This window comes from Manis javanica, chromosome 3, assembly GCF_040802235.1.
Source record: "Manis javanica isolate MJ-LG chromosome 3, MJ_LKY, whole genome shotgun sequence".
In the NCBI taxonomy this organism is placed as follows: domain Eukaryota; kingdom Metazoa; phylum Chordata; class Mammalia; order Pholidota; family Manidae; genus Manis; species Manis javanica.
Window position 1 is genome coordinate 63870120 of NC_133158.1, and position 19314 is coordinate 63889433.

Here is a 19314-nt window from a genome sequence, read left to right on the forward strand (position 1 = left end):
CTCTTTCTTTCCTGTTTCTGTTGATATTCTTATTAATTCTTTGGTCTATTTAGGATTTATTTTCATGCGAGATGTAAGAAAGAAATGCAACTATTTTTTTAGACACTAGCCAATTGTCCCAACAACATCTGCTATATAATTTGCTTTTTATTCATCTTTATCATGTACTAATTCTTACCCTTAGGCATTTATCTCTATATACGATTTTCCTTTTTTGTTGTCCTTCTGATAATCTGAGCTACTATAAACTGTACATCTTGTAGCTTAATATTTCATAGGGCCAGTTTCCCTCCACTATTATTTTTCATAGTTATCCTGGCTTTTCTATATGCTTTTGTTTTTTCCATAAATAATTTGAGTACATCTCGGTACTTTAATTGAGAGTGTGCTAATTTTATAGATTAATTCTGAAGTAAATGTTATTGTTACAATATTGAAACTTCACCCAAGAATAAAATACGTATTTCCATTTATTCATATTTAATTCCATGGGGTGACTAGAGTGTTTTTCAAATACATTTCTTTCTTAGTTTTCTTTATAAATTCTTATAGAAAACCTCTGCATTGTTCATCTACTGTCTAACATGTTTTGCTTTCCATGACTCATCCCATTTCTCTAATATCATTGTTTTATTTTCTCTTCTCATTTAACCTTAGAAATGTCAAAATTCCAAAGCAGCAGTGAGTTAATTCTTCCAGGTTCTGGAGACTAGCCTTTAGCTATGAAGGGTGAATGACAGAGTATTTGAACAATGGCCAATACTATAAGCAGGGCAGGGCAGCTACCTCTCACTGCTTTTGACTAGCATGCAATCATTACTAGTGCAGGACTGAGTGATTTGGATGAAGTTTACTTAAGGATCACTGTCATTATATATTTATGAATAACTGCAAACACTATTTAAGATAAGCCATTCCCTGAGAATTGACATGCCACATCAGGACTGGATGATAGAATTCCTAGGCCTGCTTTTATGGCACTCACAATCTGTTTCATAAGCCAGCCTCTGCAAGCTAATGATCACAGTCACCAACCATTCTATTCTCATTTTAATAAACATTGCAAAGAGAGGAAAGGATAGTAGGAGGAAAAAATGTGATGAATATACTGCTTAGGCTGTCTACAAACAAAAAAAAAAAAAATCCATTCGACCTTATTTGGGGGAACAGCAGAAAAAAATGAAAACCTCTAATAGCAGCCACACATTGATGTTTAGCCTCCTATGCTCCCCTTTATTCTCATCCATTTCTTTCCAAAAATGGTGGGGACAGGGTATTCCCAAACAGTGTATTCAAATCCTCATGCCTTTTCCCTCTTTTTGTTATTGGTGGTGGTGGTGTGTTTTAGGGGGAGTTGCAATCACAACAGCTTTCTGAAGCTATTCAAATAATCCCATATCCTTTTCCATTACCAGAACATTTATTTTGTCTGGGGAACAGGTTTACTTACAGTGAAAGATACTCTAATCTCGAGGAGTTCACAAAGAACAGAAGATTCACTCAAAATCATCTCATTGACCAGGCTCTGCAGCTTTATAAAGGTCAGAAGCCTCCAATCTCTCCACTCCTCCCACCCCATCTTACTCTTCCTCAGCCTTATCTCTTGTCCCTGTTCCCTGATGTCAAGTCTAGCCTTGCCAACCCTGATACATAAACAAGTGGGTTTAGTCACAGAACAAGGTGAATGGAATTTCTTTCACATGTTCACTGGGAGTCTGATGTATAAGGTGAATGGAATTTCACATGTTTACTGGGAGTCTGATGTGTCTTACATCTCTATTTTGTCCACTAACCAGAACCAGAGCTGGTTAAAAGTCTGGTGAATTCTATTGTCTGAAGCATGAAGTTGTAATATCACCTACTAAAAGATTCTATTAGGATTGGAAAGGCTGAAGAGATAAATATCAGTCTATGTCCCTTCCAGTCCTTCCTTTTTTCTCTGATCTAGAATCAGTGGCAGGGTAGGAGGAAGGTGAGGGCCGAGGATACTGAATAAAATGCCCTAACCCTAAGAGTAGGATGGGCACTTGAAGCTGGAATGATTGTGGGCTTCCATCTGGTACTTAAAATGGTGAGGGATTATTTTCGGAATGATGGCTCTGTGGCTGTGAGAACACAAGTTAGCAGGAATGGAAATCTCTAATGGGAATTTATATTATTTATATAATAATGGAGTTAATTCCAAATAATGGGATTATTTGCACACACATATTCAAACATGTAATTGCGTGCATATAAGGAATCCACATAAACATGAGATTCCAAAGAGAGGCAAAATGAAGTGTACATATCATCCTGATCTAAGGAGAACAGGGTAGAGGTCTGGGACTTCAAAGGGAAGGAAAGCATTTCACAGGAAAATGAAAATAAAATTAATGTCTGATAAATAAATGTTTGGTAAGCCATCCAGAAACAGGAGGAGGAGAGGACATTAATCAAACAAGGCCTGGCAATAAAATTCCTGAGGTTCTGTGAATTTAACTGAAAAGTGGGAGAAAATGTATCAAAGGCACCCAAGATTATCAGAATAACTTGGGAGTTTCCAGTCATCTCTATTGGTCACATTGGCAAACACTTGGCAGTCTCATCAAAAATGCTCCTAGAGCGCACACAGCTGTGCTTCCTCTCACCTGGCAGAGCTGTGAGTCTGCCTTGAGGGAATTCTATGGAACCTCAGGCTGTCCTTCAGATGTCTAAATCCATTTCAGTAACATAAATAGTGCAGGAATAAACAAGAGAACAGTAGCTTCTGATTGTCCATTTGATATGGTCCTGGCTAATCCCCATAGCACATTCTCTCAGATATAAGATATTCAAGGAAAGTTAGGTCTATCTATCTGTCCAGAGAAGAATCCAGAATAACAATAAACCTATTACATCACAATTTAGTTGTCCACACAATCTAACTCTAGACAAATTGCCTCAACTCTTTCCTTTCTCAAGTAAAAGGCGATTGATAACTAAATCTAATCATGCCCGCAGGTCCCATCCGTGATTTCTTTGCTCTAGGGTAAAGACAAAACATAGGTCTTGCATAGTCAGGCCTCTACCCATGTTTGCAGTCTCATCTCCTCTAGGCTCTTCTTTACATTCTAGAATCCAGCCACATTTGCCTTTGGCTCCCTGTAAACTTGCTATTTCCTGTTATCCCAAGGTATTGTCATATGACATGCACTCTCCCCAAATTCCTTTCCTTCTTCTTTTTGCTCTGTTGAGGGGGAAACATCTTCCTCTGCTTTCAAAGATTTTTCTAGATGGTCTAAGAATTAAAGTGACATGAGAAAGAATAACAGGAGAAAAATCAAATAAATTTGCATACATATAGGGGATCTGCGTAAACATGAGATTCTAAAGACAGGCAAAATGAAATATACATATCATCCTGATCTAAGGAGAACAGGGTGGGTTGGGGCCTGGGACTGCAAAGGGGAGGAAGGCATTTTGGAGGAAGATGAAAAAGAGCAACTGTTTGGTAAATAAATTTTGCTAGGCCATCCAGAAACATGAGATAGAGAGGACTTTAATCAAACAGGGCCTGGCTAGGTTCCTCCCTGTCTACCATCCCTAGTTAATATTATAGTGCAGTTATCTGTGGTGATAGCTGTCTTCCTGGAACATGTCATGGGTCTTCACTCTTTCAGGCAGATAAGGGGAAGTTTAAAGTTTCTTCCTGAGTCTTTTGGGTCTTGATTGCCTTAAACTCAAAATAACCTGAGTCTCGAAGTAATTCCTTCTGAACCCTTACAGCTCTTTACTCTAAGACATCATTTAGATCCTGGGTTAAAAATTAATTCCTTGGGAAGGCTGTTTGTTGTCCCTGAACAGGCCAAATAATACTATAGACTTTCAGAACACCATGTACTTGGCTATGGTGGCACTCGCCACTGTTTTATTTTTCTCATTGATTGATATGATTTGATCCATGTCTGCTTCTCTTTCTAGATTCTAAACAAATATGAGAAGAGAAAACTTGCCTGTGTTGTTCACGATTGCATTGTCTATGAAAAATCCATTAAAATCACCTTGAAATAAAGGCAGTTTTATTTTAGCTAAATGTAGGACCTACAAGCCCAGGAAGATGTAACTTCAATAGATGGATAGGAGATAGTTCCAAAGGGTCCAAGTGAAACGTAGAAATCTAGTATGGTGGTCAGCTTTTCACAGGAATGAATTTTCTAATGAATGTTGTCTGTATATCCTTCAAAAATGCTTGGGATCTTTAGGGAACAGAAAAAACTCATGCAAATACGTTTCCCTGGCTTGGCATAGGATATAGGTGTTCTTTGCTGCTCCTAGTGTAACCATCAGCTGAGCTGAGTGAGATGCCAAATTCAGGAGAGGTGACTGCACAAAGAGAAGCAATATAATCAAACAGTTGCCAAGATAACACTCCAAAATCATCAGGAAAAGAACAACAAAACATACCACTCAAAGAATCATAGAATGTTAAATCTGGGAGAAATATTCAGTATTTTAAAAGAATAATCTGCTTCTTTTAAAAATGAGAAAGCAGAAGCCTGGCAGTGGAGAACTAGGACAGAAATCAAAGGTTCCTTACATGTGATGCATATGTTCTTTGCTACACCATACTGCTTCTGAAATAGTCATATACTTGGACATTGTAAAAGCAATTGGGGAAAGAAACAGTTAGTGGAATTCACATACTGTAAAAAGATAATCTGTAGCCTTGTTTTCTTCTTGCCATACAAATGCAAAAAAAAAAAAGAAAGAAAGAATGACTGAATATTATCTCTGAAACATATTATGGAGAGAATGGTAGTATGGCAGTCATCCAAAAAAGCTTTTACTGTTTCTGGAGTATTTGTTTGGGTACATTAAAACTATTTTTTTAATATAAAAGGCAGTCCCTCACCCTGGTCCCTCTAAATGAGAGACAGTAAATGAGAGGGATGGGAATTACAGATCAGCTAGTCATCTAGTCATCTAGTCAGGGATTCCCGGGGCCTTCTGGAAAGTGTTGTTTCTGCAGCAATCCAGTTTCAGGGAGTTAATTTCTGCCAAGGTTTTCAGCATACACATCTAAATACAGTTCTTCAAGTAGAGTAATTTGATGTCCAAATTTCTAAAGCTGTATTATTTCTATATTTCAACCCAAAACTTCAACGTTGAGCTTGATTATACAATTAAGTCCCTCCAAGGCCACAAAAAATAACAGAGAAAGAAAGAGAGAGAAGATGAATCAGTCACCCGATCTTCTAAAAGAATAAGGCAGCATTTGATAGAGTGACTGGGTTGTGAATATAATTTGGGTAATATCAGTTAACACACTCTCCCGTCCCCTACCATCACCAAACGCACACACACACCTTGGAAAAAGACCAGAAGGGGGAATAAATGGTGTTATTTTTGTGGGTGTCCTTTTTATGTTATGTTGTTACATTATTTTTATAATCAAAACTTATTTTTTCAGTATGTTATTTAACATGGCATAATAAACCAGAGTAAAATCCCCTTCCCATAATCAAATTTCCATGACTAACCTATTAATCTAGGCCTGACACTTTTGTTCTTTGTTAACTCCAATTCAACCAGAGAAGTTACAGTAAGATATTACAGGGATGGTACCCAGTGAAAACATTCAAACAGCAAAATATGCTCATCATAAATAACTCTTAACCAAAGGTAGGTGCATTGTCTGACTTAAGCATAAACCCCTCATTAAGCGTCATAAGCATAAACCCCTCATTCTTATGAGTGACCTTCCATCCCCTGGGGGGTTGTTATCATTAGTAATATTCCATTCCTAATATTGAATTCATTTCTTCAGGAGCCCCTGTTTTATGTTATGTTCCACAAAATTTAATGCTGACCCTGCTTTTAATCAAATGAAAGATAAAAGTGCAGAAAACAAAAAAGAGGGGGAAATCAAAGAAAACAAAATCAAAGGAAACATGTGCAGAAAGTCCATCTGGTTGTTTCTTTCAGACATGAACTTGAGTCTCAGTGAATGAATGCCCCTTCTCACAGTTTTGGCACTTTTAGTCTGGAGCGTCCTGAATAAGCCCATGTCTGAGTACTCTCTTATGGTGTCTCTGAAGCAACATCTGAATATGGGCCAGCCAGAGAAGGGTTGCCCTGTAATTAGCTAATTTAGTCCTAGAATTATCTGCTTCATTTAATGACTCTTATTTCACCTGACTGGTCGACATCTCTGAGTTCACTTTTTCCAGAAAAATGATGAATCCTTGCACATGTTTACCTATAAAGGTGTTTCTCCCTTCCATATCAAGAAGCATGGCTTCTTGCTTTAGGCGACTGTCTGCTCCATTTACCAGTGCTACCTCAGTGATGTAGTTCTGAGTACAATATTTCAGTATGAAAGGGAGTGAGTAGCCTCTCTACCCTCACATTTCATAATGGCTTTCCTGGATGCAAAAAAAAAGAAGAAGAAAAAATCAATTCCTGACTCGTAATGGGAGGTCCTTTTATCTTTCTCATGTCCTCATTCTCTGCTTCTTTTGTCAAAGCTCAAGTGGGGTAGCAGCAGATGAGGAGAAGTTCTGTATCAAATTGAATCTCTGGCTCTGTCTTGGGTCAACTTCAAAGGTACCATATCTCTAGGGAAACATGAAAAGGACTCTGTATTAAAAAAAAAAACCTTTACAAAGGCAGCCTTTAGTGGAGATGGCAGGTGGCCCCCGGAAGAGTCTCCAAAGGTTGATTCTTAAAATGAACTTGACATTGACTTGACACTGAAAGATGAAAATGGAGCTAGTGAGACACTTTTTGCCAGGGAGATGTCACTGGCTTGGCACAGCTTCTGAGGAGAGGCCACATTCAAGGGAGAAATTCCTGTCTATGCTAACTGGCAATACAAAATGTTCATACAGCAATGTGGCCAGTGGAAGCCATTCTCCCAAGGGAGCCATAACTCTGTCTAAGATGCTGGAAAGGAGGGTCTTTTGGGTACATTCTTCTTCTTTTGTCCCTTAAGTTCAAGGAGAAAGAACTGTAGGTTCTTAATCAGTTTTAATCTTCCTATACCTTATTGCCAGGCACAGTACTTCTAATAATAATAGCACTTCTTAAATGGATCTAACAGTAAGCTATTTTCTGGTAAGAGTATGCATTAGATCTTAAGCACTTATTATGTGCCTTTGGAGCAGTTTCTTGAGAGATTATATAATCTCCACAATCTCCATGTTTTCTTCACAGGATCTCCATTTACACTTCATACTGACTCCATGAGGTAAATATTTCCCTTTCCTATGTTTCCAGTTGAAGCTCAAGGAAGTCATTCAACTTGTTTAAGACTTAAGTGGTAAATCTGGAATCTAATGACCCCAAGCACATATCCCATGATGCCACATGCAATTTGTCCTCTTTGCCACCAGATAACACTTACATTCAGGGCAAGACTTTTGGTAGAGAAAGTATTGGTCATATTATGCCCATACTACAATTCCAGAAACCAATCAACAAATGAGACTGTGATGAGCGTGCGAGACCCGTGAGAGAATCATGCTGGAGAATTGGGCGCTCTATGTGTAGGTGACAGCGATGGCACACGGAGAAACTGGATTTCATAAGAGAGCACTCATATGCAAGTATTAAGTCTACTTCTCATTGCAACCATAATCTATTAACCTTTGTTACTGAGGATTTCTATTATTGCTAATGCCAGTTAACTTACATGGCATCTGAAAGAAAAGGACAGAAGGGCTGAGAGACAGGATGTTCTGTCTAGATTCAAAAATCAGAGTGGACTGTTAAAGATATTGACTTGATGGTATTGTACAATAAAGTTAGTGACAATAAATAAGAGTGTCCAGGGACAAAGTTAAAGCCCATTAGGTTACATTGTACCTGCTGTAGCAAACATGGGCAGACAGGTGTGAGCAAATTACGGCTTTCCCAGGAGGTTCCAAGAAGATGGTAGATTTGGGAAACCTTCATATTTTCAGTTGTGCCCTGAGCTGTATCTAATGAACACTACATTCTGAAGTCTTTGGGCTGAGCAGATGAAAAACGGTGGGTGTTAGAAATGGGCTCAATATTTGCTTTCATGCCTCATTGCATAGCTCTTAACCTGTTGCAGATTGTGTTTGAGAGTGAAGGACAAAATGGTTAACAGTAGCTTCCTAACATATGAGAATATTTATTTCTGTATGCATTTCCCCTTTCAACTTCATTTCTATGACTAATTCCCTGAAATGCAGTAAATAATTTACAGTGTTAGTATCACAGCAACAGCAGTCTGCATGGGTTGGTTGTCGATTTATATCTAAAATAAACGGCATCTTTCAGAAGGAAGGATGGATACAGCAGGAGGCGTGGTTCTATGTGCTCACTGTTGTCAGGCTGTATAAGCGTGCTTGACCATACATGCAGCTCACACAACGTGCGTCTATGACTGGTGTCTTCATGAACTCATTCAAAAAAAGTGCACACAGTATATCGCCTTATGCACACAGCTAGTCTCATTTCACAGAATGATAGAGCAGGCTTATGCCAATATAGAATTTCCCAAGTGTAAACCTCTGTTTTATTCTCTATAGAACACCCATTGCTTTTCAGTGGGTAAGAATGGGACAGACATCTTTACATGTAATTGGGATGGGGAGGATAGAAGGTCTAGTGACTTCTTCAACAGATTTTCAAAATAATCCTGCCGTTTCAACTCAGCTATATGTCACTTCCAGTGGTTCTCTGTGCTACAAATAGCCAAGTCCTTAAACTGGGAAGTTGTTTCTACAAGGCAAATTTGGTGTCTCTTAGATTTCTGCTTTTGGTTAGAATATGGCCTTCTTAGCTCATTTTACATCAATTATCATAAACTGTACAGCTTCACAGTTTCCAAAGTTTTGTTAAACTTATCACCTCTTATTTTCTTTTTGTCCTTTATGCCTTGTTATGAGAATTTCCCAGAGGGATGTAAAAGAAAGGCTATCCCCGGAATTGTGAGAGAATCCAAAGAACAACTTGGACAAGGCCAGTAGGCAGGTCGATAAGTTCCATTAAGGGTTACTTGTGGAGCCGTGGCAACATTCGGGCATTTGCCACATCAATGTCACTCACACACACACACACACACACACACACACACACACTGCTGACTGGCTGGCTTTCATCAGAGAACAAATCCTGTGTGTGGCAGAGCTGGCAGTCCTGGAGTTCTTCTCCTGATCTTGCTGTCTCTCTCCAGACACAGAGCAGTTCCATATTCTCTGTGCCTCGCCCTCCTGGAAGGAGCACCTCCCTCTTCCTGGAACTGCCATCCAGGAATGGGACCCAGTAACTTGTTCTGAAGTGGTGTCCTGAAACAAGATTGCTGCTCTTTGGCTAGATTTCAGAGACTCACCTATGCTACATGCCCTTAAAATAGCTTTTTTTTTTCTTTAGTGAAATTTTGGAAAAAAGCAGAAGTTAATCTGTGTTCAACTTGCTGTCTTTAATTAGATGTCTGTTTTATTCTTTAGCTTATATCTCTTAAATCTCAACCTTTCTTTGGAGACCCTGGTATTATACTATAGTATAAATCTCCTTGAATTTGCAATTCCAAGGGGGAGATGGCTTAGACAAGTTTGGAAAATCCATTCCTCACTGGCCAGCCATTAATAGCCATTGAGAAAGTACAGATGGTTTGAAACTACTGACTACATTACCCTTCAATAGACCACAATTTCTGGGGCTGTGCCTGGACTAAGAATTGTCTCTGAAAAATATATGCAGCCCTGGTTACTGGGCCAGAGAGTATAATAAATCTTTTTTTAAAGGATTGTTTTTATCCAGTTTGCTCTCCATGTCCTCAACTGAAAGGAAAGTGTTGATGCCATTGCTTTGATCCTGAGAATAATTTAATTCTGCAGTGTGCCTAGAACCTTTGCTTGTTATAGAAGGAACACTTGCTGGTAAATTTTAGAAGTCCAGCAACTGACTCAAGAAGAATTAGACTTGCAGCAGTAATGTAAGCAAAATAGCACATAGTGAAGTTTGTAATAGTTGAAAATAGGCAAGGAATAGCACAGTGGGTACACTGAGAGCTGCTGCAAAAATTGACCTTAAAAAAATTAGACCTATGAGAAATACATCAAACAAAATATGATGGAGAGCAGCTAAAAGTGTGCATAATCACATCTGTTAAAGACTAAAATTTGATTTGATAGAAAAACAAAGTATTCTTGACAAAATTTAGATCTGCAAAAATGAATGAAAAAATTGGATTTGGTGGAATTAATAAACACACAAATAGAAGCACAAAAACACTACATGCAAAATGCAGAAGCTATAATTGATGAGATTCAGTATGAACAGAAGACCTTGGTCTTTCAATTATTCACAATTCGCAATTTACACAGAAAAAGCATTGACCACAATAACACACAATTTTAGCAGAGTGAAAATGAAAATGAAAGCAGAGGAAAAGATTTAAAAGCAGCATATAGAATATTGATCAAAGAATAAAATTAGTAAATGGAGTTGTATTCTGAAAATACTGTCTCTACCGAAAGTCAGCAGCATTCATAGAGTCCTTATTAGAATATTTGTATGTGCAACAAGGATTTAAACATTCTTGCTGTTAGAATCTCACTTGTCCTTAACCTATTCTTGAAATATGGTTTATAGCTATAACAATTTTTTTCTATAAACAACGTGATATAAAGACCCAGGTAGAAGAGTAGGAGAGTGTGTGTTCTGACTCAGTACATGGCACTTAATATAAGTTGGAAATTGTGCCAAACTGAGATAAGACCCTGACTTTCTCAGTTTGAGAGAGATGTGGCTGGGATAGTATTCTGTACATAGTAGTATTTGTTGATTTTAACTTTTATTGACCTCGACAGGATATGCTCAGTCCTTGAGCACAATGTATGTTAATGGCCCAAATCATCTTTCTCTGTTTCTTGGCATGTTTGTGCATTCTCCAGTTCTATTTCCATTTTCAGCCAATGCTGAATTTAGAACCCACCCCCCACCAACACACACACACACACACACACACACACACACACACACACTTTCTCTCTGTCTCTCTGTCTCTCTCTCTCTCTCTCTCTGTGCCAATCCTACCAGCAGGTATTTCCTGATTCCCAGTATGCTCAGGCCAGATGAAGCTTTTAACTGCCTCCTTTTAGCTCCCAATTAAACCTCTTTGTTTAACAACTTTGCTTTCAGATTTGTTTTACCTTGTTTCTCTTTTCTATCCATCAGCCCTTTCATAGTACCTAACTTTGTGCTCAGTGCAAAGTAGGCTAAGAATTACATACAAATTTATAATAAAAGATAAATCCTCTATCTGTAAATAGCAATAAATAATAAAATAAAAGCAATACCAGAGTCTTAAGGGGAAATTAGGAGGTGAATTTTGTCAGCATAAATCACTGAGATCTATGGTCCATGCTCAAGAGTGAAATGTCCTGAAAGAAATACACGTTGGTTTGCAAATCCATCCTTTCTCTTGGCCAGTTTTCTATGTGGCTTCACTTCTGTTTAAAATACAATCCCAGGATGCAAAGAACACCTGTATGCAAAAGCATGTGTATAAACAAATCTTATGCTAAATATGTTATTTAAATTGTGCCACTTTGGATTATACTCATTTCTTCATCCTTCTATTCATGTGAATCTTTGAAGATGAGTTCTTTGTAAAACCACTTTAATCTAGCAATAAATATATAATATCAACAAAACCTTATGGAAAGGAGAGAAGGCATCCCTGATATGTATATTTATGACTGCTCTGTAAACAAGTGTGGGTTAAAAAAAAACACAAAAAATTGTTTGTGAAAATGTTTGTACTGTGTGTTGGCAGAAGGAAATGAAAAAAAAAAAGCTGCGCTATCTTTAAACAGTCAATTCACAGTTCAAGTAAAATATAATGCATAAAATAAATTTAAAAATATTTCACTCTACCTGATAGTAATATTTATAGGAAAACATAACTTAGAATATAAGAGAGCAACTAGAGATCATTTAGAATTATTTTCTTATGTTAAAATGAAGAAATTGAGACTAGAATAGCACAGATGGCTTAACCCAGCCCGGGAAGCTAATGAATGATTATCTATATTCTGGGACAAACATATTGCACATGTTAATCGTTTTCCACTGAAAATAGATATTATTGGTAATCCACCCTGTTACCTAGAGCAGCACAAAGTGCACAGTTAATGAGTCAGCTCAGAAGCTGGGAGGCAAGAAGGCAAGTCATCAAATTTACTGAACATTTAATACATGCTTGGCATCATGCTAAATTCCTTATTGCAGTTTTTAAGAGTTGTGCAGCAATGAAGCAATTCATATATTTATTGATGGGGGCTTTTAGTGTTGATAGAGTCTATGTAAATTTGCCAGATGTCTTGAAGTAAATTTTGGAGTTAGAATTTGAACCCAGATCTGTGCCTCTGAAAGTTAATTTCAACAAGCCACAGTGGTAGGAAATAATAGAATTTTGGCATTTCTGCATGTCTTCTGAGACACTGGAAGGACATTTGCTTTATAAACAACCTTGGAAGTTTGAGTTGGAGTCTCTCTAAAAATAGATACACAGATAGATCTTCAAAGATAGTAAAGTCTCCCACCTCTCCCCAGAGAAAATTTGCTTACATTGTTCTATGGTTAAAACAAACAAATTATTCTCTCTCTCTCCAGATGAGGAGATGGGCAGGTTTGCCGGTAGCCCCTTCTAAGATTAGGAATTTCTTAAACTCTGTTTCCAGGCTGTTTCAGACATAGGCCTGAGTATGTGGCATCTGCGTGGGATGGTTCCATATCACCCCACGGAATATGGTGGGCAAGGGAAACTGACATGAACATATTGTGCCATGGATAAGAGATTGTCTACGTCCATGTGGGCTCATTGTTTCCTTAGAAAACACACTGAAGGAAGTATGGTGGGCAAAGTTTGGGAGCTGCCTGAATACTAGACATACCCTAGTTCTCCAACCCATAAACCTGCCTGCCAGATTTAAGGAAAGGGGTCTCATTCGTTCCCTGACAAAGTCTGTCTTCACACAGCCAAATCATTTTAATCGTGAAAAAATATGACATTTCTTAGGCCCATTGGCTACAGCTTAGATTCCATGGAACTCATTAAAAGCCAAGGGAGAAAAATAATGGTCACTAAGGAGATATTCTAACAAAGAGAACAACAGTTATTTACTAATTTAATTTAGCTAATTGGCAATTTAGTTAATTTCTAAAAAGCTCTAATATTCTTTCTGATTCAGAACTGTTTGTTACCATTTAAGAAATTGTTCCATGAACATTTCTCTGATACTCCCAATGAGGATGGTGGCTACCATTTCTAACCAAATGCCCACTTTTTGCCAACTTGGTCTTTTTTACACTACCCACTCCTGGCATTCTTGACAAAAAAAAAGTCATCTATTTCTATTTATACTTTCAACTATTGGTGAAGTATAATCATGTCTACCACATGACCAAGTCAGTGCCTATATAAGATGCATATATTAAAAATTCTTTAAGCTTTTCTCATCAATAGCTAATCTATTCTCATCATTTTTACAGTTGTCCTTTCGTGAATTCTTTTGCATTCAGTGAATTTTTTCAGCAGTGTGACTTCTCAGTTTGAAAAGGTAAATGCTAGAAGCATTTTCATTAAGATGGCCACCAGCTAACCTGTGAAATGGTGCATCAGTATGCTGCTTGGGACCAGCCTTAGCCCTTTGGGCTGCCAGCTCCCATAGTTCTTTTGAGTGCAACCCGTCTTCTCCATGACTATGTGCCTGCTCTGCCCAGGACTGTCACTCCCCACGGCTACCCTGCATCTGATACATTTGCACCCCCATTTGCCTGAACTGCCCTTGATCAGATGGGCCCTCTAGAACAATGGAATTTGAGGAGAACAGAGAAAAAAAACCTGTTTAGACTTGCAATTCTTCAGTCTTTTCGATAACAACCACGATAAAAGAAGATGAATATGAGGGGCAGGGAGGACTTTGTGAGCAAGAGTTTGTGGTTAATTTCTTGTCACTGAAGAAGTCTGTGGCAGGAATCAGACCATGGCAGACAGAAGTGCTCTATTCCATGTCAGGAGAATTAACTAGTTTTTCACTGTGGGGAAATTAAGAACAGAAACAAACGAGGCATCAGAAACAAAATGGTCACAGTTGTTCTTTGTACTCTGTTCATAACTTAGTGCCAGGGGGTGAGGCAAATTGAATATATTAGGTCATTAATTTCCATGGCATCCTTGTGAGGGAGGACAATGGAAACTAATTATCCTTATTTTATAGATTCTGAGGGAAGTAAAAAGACCTCTCCGCAGCTTGTGTAATTCATGGGTAGAAGAACCCCAAACCTCAATTTAATTTCACAATAGGTCATAGGTTCTAGTCAAGTCCCTTGGAAGACCCATTCCAGGCTGGGAGCATGCCACTGAGCATGCTGCATGGCATTAATGGTCTGTAATCCTTTCTCATATTCACCAGCGTTTCCAAAGAGTCAAGGCAAGTTCCAAGCAAAAAAGGGAGTAGAAAGTTGGTGTCTGTTCAGAAACAGAACCACGGAGTACATTTAACCAAGCGACTGATTCACTTTCATAAAATGACTTTGTCAGTGCCTAATAGTCTCAAGTTTTTAGAAATAGCACAGAAAAGATCCTTCTCAAGCCCATCCGCTTTTCTTTTTGTCTGACAAAGTAAAAAAGGGCCCGGCGGTGTCTGGCGGGGCCGTCACACTGTCATTGCCTCACCAGCTCCTCCCGTCCTCCCCTGCAGTAGACCTTCCCAGGTGTGCAGAAGTTCCCTGTCAGGGTCAGGCGGGAGACAAGGGGAGGAAAATGGACATCAGGCTATAAATAAGAATCATGCTAGATTTTAAAATCATGGGAGTGAATTTTACATCATAGAGCCTCAGCAAGGGGGAGGTATGGGGTAGAGCAGGAGAGCTCAAGGAAATACCAAAGGACACTGTAAGTGGGTGCAGCAGTTGATGGCAAGCAATATGCCAAAACTAAATAAATAAAAACCCCTCTCTTTTTCAAAGGTGAAATGCTCTGGAGTTTGGCACATAGAATTAAAGTAGAAAAAAAAACACATTAAAGGCAACCCAAGCTCCAATGTTGCTGTCTACTGTGCTTTGATGTAGTCTGGGCATGTACACAGGGTTACCTTTCGGGTTAAAAAAATGTGTGTGTATACACACACACGGAAAATGTGTAAAAATTTCATCTCAGCCATGTTCACCCAAAAAGCACCCTGGCAAAACAGCTGGTTATAAGCACACGAAACCGTCTCTGGACAAGACGGAGCATTCTTCCAGCCCCACACTAGGGCCAGCAGAGCATCCCGGCTGCATGACCTTGGTAATGAGAACTGGAGAGTGGAAAACCCTTGCTCTGAGGGCTCAATAATTAATCAAAGCAAAAAGATTCTAATGAAGGCTGGAGCCACATCAGAACACAAAGGAGACATTTATGAACCTGGGGCTAAATGTAAGGGGAAAGGGAAAGAGGAGAGCTCAAAAGTTATGTTGCCAGTGAATGAGGAAGTCAGAAACTGAAATATTGGACTTTTCAAAGTTCTGGAGAGCCCAGTGGAGCAGAAATTCATGCTACACATGAGCTATGTTAACCTTCTCTTCTCTTCAATGCACATATACACAGAGTTTGGGAGTTTGATGTGGGAGATTTGATGCTAGTCACCCCCAGGGCCTGGATTCTTTAATGAGGGCCCAGCCCAGTCAAGAGCTGGCCGAAGGTGGGCTTTTTATCACTTGCCAATCTCGGGACACATGGTAATTCTCTGTTTGCTGTGTAACATATGTGTACCAGCAAAGCACACATATTTTTTTATTTTATTCACGTGTTCACTCATTTATTGATCAATAATTATTGAGTAACTAATGTGTGAAACCAAGGCCAGCACAGTGCAGACAAGAGACAAAAATATAGAGTCTCAGATCCTAAAGAAGATATGAAATATTAGGCTGAGTTTAGTGCCAGGAGAGAACTGTACACAACATGACAGAGAAATTCAGGAGAATGCAAGACCGATTCTTGTTTAGGATGAACCAGAAAAAGCTCCAGGGAGGGAGTGACACTGAAGCTGTGCTCTAAGCATGGTTGGTATCCTTTAAGGAAGCCAGGAGCACAACCAGAGGAAAAGGTAAGCAGAGCTGTGTTGTCTTCAGTCATGTAAGGCTGTGATCCTCCAAGTTATCTATTCTATACAGCCACATTTATTTCCATTGCCTTGTAAAATAATTCAGAACCATTGAGCAACTAACAATGTGTGGATTGTATGTTGCAACAGAGATCCAACTACCAGGAAGAGCAAATGGGGACATTGGGATTACTTTTATTTATTTTGTTAGAGTACATGGTTTTTGACAAACTCTGAATTTGTCAGTAAGGAGGCAAAAAAGTGGAAGAGCCCTTTTGATGTCCACATAGTCACTCAAATGGCCACAAAACCACTTGATATTTTCTCTTTGGGCAGCTATGTTGAGTTGTAGCTCTTCACAAATAACCTATAACGGCAATCTCTCCTCTAAGAACTTGCATTTTGTGGGAAGACAAATGTACATATATTCACATGAAAATTAATACCAAATTTATTGACAAACTGGTGGATGTCAGTTTACAGTTTGTAAAGGGTGTTTATAAGTTGATAAAGCCTCTTAATAACTCTATGAAATAAGCTGGGCAAATTATTATTACCCTTATTGTGCATAAAGGTCAAGATGAGTGAGAGGGTCTTAGCAAGGAGAGAGCCCTGTCCTAAGTCGGGTGGACTTTTAAAAATGTGACCACTCCATATACATTCAACTTGGTTTGTTATTTTTTTAGCAATAACCAGTAGGAATCATCCATTTTTCAATTCACTTCAACAAATATTTCTATTATCAAGTTTCTGTCTTTAACTGGATCTTGGTATGGCTGATGTGCATAGCAAAATCTACAGTCTGATTGGGGCAATGATTGCTTTATAGATTTTTCTGAGAAGTCTTAATAGTTCCCACCCAGATAGGCTCTCCAGAGATAACAAATTGATAACATGGTCTAAATAGCCCAAAGACTTCCTTCCCACTCTTTTTTTTAAGCAGCTAGGGGATGAAGTAGAAACAATCGAGATGCCCATAAGAGGGCTGTAGAAGATGTTGCCCACATACATGAAAACATTGGCTGTTTTCTGCACATGTGCCCAAACCACAGTTCAGCCTGCTAATATGTATTGCAATTACCTTTATTTAGCAAAGGGCCTGGAAAAGAAATCAAACCTAAGCTGTCCCCACCCCGCAGGTCCATAAGTGTACCCTTGAAGTTACTGGTGACAGTGCTGCACCCTTGGTCTTGGATTCTCAGAATACATGCAGAATGTGTCACTGTGTATACTTGTAGGACATACTGAGTTACAGTAGCCGCAGTACATATTCAGCAAAGCTTCTAGTTCTGTATTTTTGAAAACTGAGCTTTTAGGCACATCTAAGTTCCTACAGGCGGGTCATGTTTCTCTCTGATCTGGGTTAGGAGATTTTTCTTCAGTTGTAAAGAAACAGCCAGATACACTTTTTCGGGGATTGGGGTGGGGTTTACAGCTGCTTCCAGGTCCTCCAGAAGCCCAGGAAAGTTCTAAAGGCCTCTGGATCCTTGAGAGCCTCTGGGTGAGAGCTCAGAGAGAGCTTTTCCTTTCGTGAACTCAGCAGCTGGCCAAGGGCTGGATGGGTCTGTCTGCCTGGTGGGCGCCGGGGAGATTTGTTCTGGGCAGAGGCCCATATGAGTGCGGCCGTCTGGCTGGTCATTTCTCCTGTGCAGAGTGGTTTAGGAGCTGAAAAGGTGGCACCTACGGGAATAACAATTTCTCAGAAGGGATAAATGTGTTTCTCTGAAATCTTGAGAAAGATTCTGGATCCTGTTTCCATTCCTAGAAAACCCTTCCATTGTCAACACTTGGCACTATTAATGAGCACATGCTGTGACAATGAAGCAGCAGTTAGGGTCACAGGAATTATTTGGAGGATTATGTAATCTTAGTCCTTTTACAAAGAAAGAAGAAAAAAAACTTTAAAAGGTAGCAGTGAAGGACTTCCTTCCTGCTGAGAGTGATAATACTACCCTTCAGTTATGAAAATCACACACAGCCCTCCAGCCCATCATAAAGGATGAGCATTGAACTGGAGAAAGATTAAAAACAAAAGATTGTCTTTTATCTTTCTTTCTGTAAATCTGCCTCTTCCACATATTTCTTTTTTTTTTTTTTTCAACTAAGGTTCATATTGTGAACCACCCGTATGTATGTCTTGTGAGATTATGGGAACGTCCCTGCAGGGTGCTCTTGTAGACAGGCTGTCTTTCATTTTCCTTTTCTGATAATCTCTAGACTCCATGGATTACACATCAGAGATCATTTTTCATAATAAAGCTTCCTCTCAGGCAGTTTATCCTGAAAATTTTATGGTTGATTGTGTTTCTGATCAAAAATATTCAAGCTGTTAGCATTTCAAAAGATGAATCTAAGAGATTCAATTAGAGAAAGGAGGAAGGAAGATACAGTGTAATTGATAATTAGGTGAACTTCACTTGAGCTTCCTTAGGAAAACTCTGGTCTTTGCGCTGGATTTCAGAGAGTAATGAGTTTTTATCCGAAACTCACTTGCTAACCAGCTGGAGTCTTGTTCTCCCCTCTCAGTGTGAGCAGTCTTTGGTAAAAGGCTTATCGCGGGTAATGGGCCAGCCCTTCACCCTTGATCCTTGTCCTTTAGTCTGCAGAGACCCGGGATGTACACTGCCACCCAATAACGAGGTGAGGATCAAATAGCAGCTGATCTCATCAGCCCACATAAAGCCGAGAATGGGCACATTTTCACAAATTATTTGAGGACAGCACCTGAATTGCTATCAGCTAACTGGATAGATTAGGGGAAGCTGAATAGCTCCCTCCCAGCACCCCCTCAAATTATTCAGGGGGTCTTTTCCAGTCTTAACCTTTTTTATGGAGATAGAGCCAAAAGTCCTATATAACCTTGATTAAATTTAAGACATTCTTGGCTTCTTTTTAGTGCTGTGCAGGGATACTCTTGATTATGTCATTACACAATCAGACTGCATTTGCCATGGCCAGATACAGTGTGAGGCCAGATACAGATACAGATACCCCAGAGTCCTAGGGGCTACATGAGGAAATGTCTGAAGTATATCTTACTATTTGACCATGACTTTTGCTGAATCACAAAGGAATGTGTAGCTAAATTAACAAAATGGCATAAACTGCAGTTTAGCTAATGGTTAAAAAGCATAGGCTCTGAAGCTAGCTCACTTTGATTCAAAACCTGCCCCCACTATTTTTGGCTATTTGGTCTCAGGCAAGTTACTTTACCTCTTGGAGCTTC